Source organism: Prunus avium, unplaced genomic scaffold (assembly GCF_965620075.1).
Source record: "Prunus avium unplaced genomic scaffold, drPruAviu1.hap1.1 HAP1_SCAFFOLD_20, whole genome shotgun sequence".
In the NCBI taxonomy this organism is placed as follows: Eukaryota; Viridiplantae; Streptophyta; class Magnoliopsida; order Rosales; family Rosaceae; genus Prunus; species Prunus avium.
The window spans coordinates 40,001-42,500 of NW_028276880.1; positions in this window are offsets into that span (position 1 = coordinate 40,001).

Below are 2,500 nucleotides of genomic sequence, written 5' to 3' on the forward strand. Positions count from 1 at the left end.
AGCGTGTGCGCAGCGTGCGCGCTTGGGAGCCTGTCGACAGAATTTTTCGAAACTTGCCATGCCATGCGCGCGCACAGCTTGCGCGCAGCGTGTGCACAGCATGCCGGCAGCGTGCGCACAGCATGCCGGCAGCGTGTGCGCAGCGTGCGCGCTTGGCAGCCTGTCGACAGAATTTTTCGAAACTTGCCATGCCATGCGCGCGCACAGCTTGCGCGCAGCGTGTGCACAGCATGCCGGCAGCGTGCGCACAACATGTCGGCAGCGTGCGCGCTCGGGAGCCTGTCGACAGAATTTTTCGAAACTTGCCATGCCATGCGCGCGCACAGCTTGCGCGCAGCGTGCTGATTCTGTCGACAGCGAGGCTAGCGAAACTTCTCCTGCCATGGCGTGCGCGCAGCGTGCTGACTCTGTCGACAGTGAGGCTAGCGAAATTTGTCTTGCCATGGCGTGCGCGCAGCTTGCGCAGCGTGCGCGCAGCCTGTGCGCAGCGTGCGCGCAGCTTGCGCATTCGGTCGACAGTGAGGCTAGCGAAACTTGTCCTGCCGTGGCCTGCGCGCAGCCTTCGCGCAGCATGCGCGCAGCATGTGCGCAGCATGCCGGCAGCCTAGTTCCAGATTTTTTCAAATGTCGACAGAATTTTTCAAACCTTGTCAAACCCCATTTTTATTGAAATTTCCTCGCACAATAAGCTCCCCATAAGTAGTCTATGATTTTTAGGACCTTCTCCAAGTTACAAAACTAAAAAATTCCTCCCGGATTTGTTTTAATGATTTTTTCAATTTTACGACTTCTAAAAATAATAAAAAATACTTCCCGACTTCAAATATTTATGAAACTTTTTCCCATCAGAGATTGCATGTTTCTTAGTATCCCTGCAAAAAATCACGTCCAAATACCTTGTATTGAATTATTTAGAGCCCATTATGACTCCTCGCGCATAGGTGATGTCTCTTCCTGTCAAAGGGCTAAATGCATAAAATGCTATATAGGGGGGTGTGTGTTGCCTGCATATGCATGGCAGCCCATGCCCTCCTAGCTGCAGCCCCCTTCCCCCACGCCACACCCATGTCATGTTGCCTCGATATGTTGCCTCGGTATTATGGGTTTGGTGTCGGGGTCGGGGGGCTGCCACCCATGGCGGTGGTGGCCGGAATCCGGCCGCCGCCACCACGCCGCCGCCATGGGTGAGGGGGAAAAAAAAAGGCGTGGAAAGTTGCGAAATGGGGTTGTCTAGGCTTTTTTTTGGCATGGAAGAGCATGGAGTGCTAGGAACTCCTTCTCAAATGCGCGGGCATGTCGACCACAACCTCATTTCGCAACAACAACCACCCGTGTGGGGTGGCGGTGGGTGGATAGTCGCGGATTGGGGCTTGCCAAGCCAATGTTTTCAAAAAAATTCATCAAAATTAAAAACAAATGTTTTGTTGCCTTCGGATTTGTGGGCGAGCGGTGAGTCGGAGTGGAGCCGGTAAAGTTTAACCTCGGTGTGCATGGTTGTTTTTAGAAACTCAATCCAATGCCGGGGACGTTGAAAGTGACGCTCTTATGAGTTGCAAACCCGCAAGATTTAAAGAACCTTTTCAAAAAAATTTCAAACCAACAAGATTTAAAAACAGAAATTTTCATCAAAATGAAAAACAAATGTTTTGTTGCCTTCGGACTAGTGGGCGAGCGGCGAGTCGGAGCGGAGCCGGTAAAGTTTAACCTCGGTGTGCACGGTTGTTTTTAGAAACTCAATCCAATACCGGGGACGTTGAAAGTGACGCTCTTATGAGTTGCAAACCCACTAGATTTAAAGAACCTTTTCAAAACAATTTCAAACCAACAAGATTTAAACCAACAAAATTAAAAACAAATGTTTCGTTGCAAACAAATTGTGGGCGAGCGGCGAGTCGGAGTGGAGCCGGTAAAGTTTAACCTCGGTGTGCACGGTTGTTTTTAGAAACTCAATCCAATACCGGGGACGTTGAAAGTGACGCTCTTATGAGTTGCAAACCCACAAGATTTTAAAAACTTTTTGAAAATGTTTCTTCTAAATGACACATTTTGATCCTTGGCAAGTGCTCAATCTGTAACTATCCAATCACCGCCACACCACACCGGTCGGGAGTGTGTGAATGGTGTGCTTCCCGGGTTTGGCATAGACAATCTTTCGCATCGACAATCTTTTGCATGCGAGGGAATGTCTATGCCAACCCCGGGAAGCACACCATTCACCCACTAGTTGTGGGCGACGATGGGTTGGCTTCAAGTGAACTTTTGCTTGGGGTTGTCTTCGGTATGCTTTTGTGTTGGGAGTACGGCCACCAAACCTTCTCAATGCACGGGTATGTCGAGGATGGCTTTTGGCGGGGTTGATGAAGAAGCTGCCCAATTCTCGGCCACACGAACACATGGTGACGATGCGTTGGCTTCAAGTGAGCTTTAGCTTGGGGTTGTCTTCGGTATGCTTTTGTGTTGGGAGTACGGCCACCAAACCTTCTCAATGCACGGGTATGTC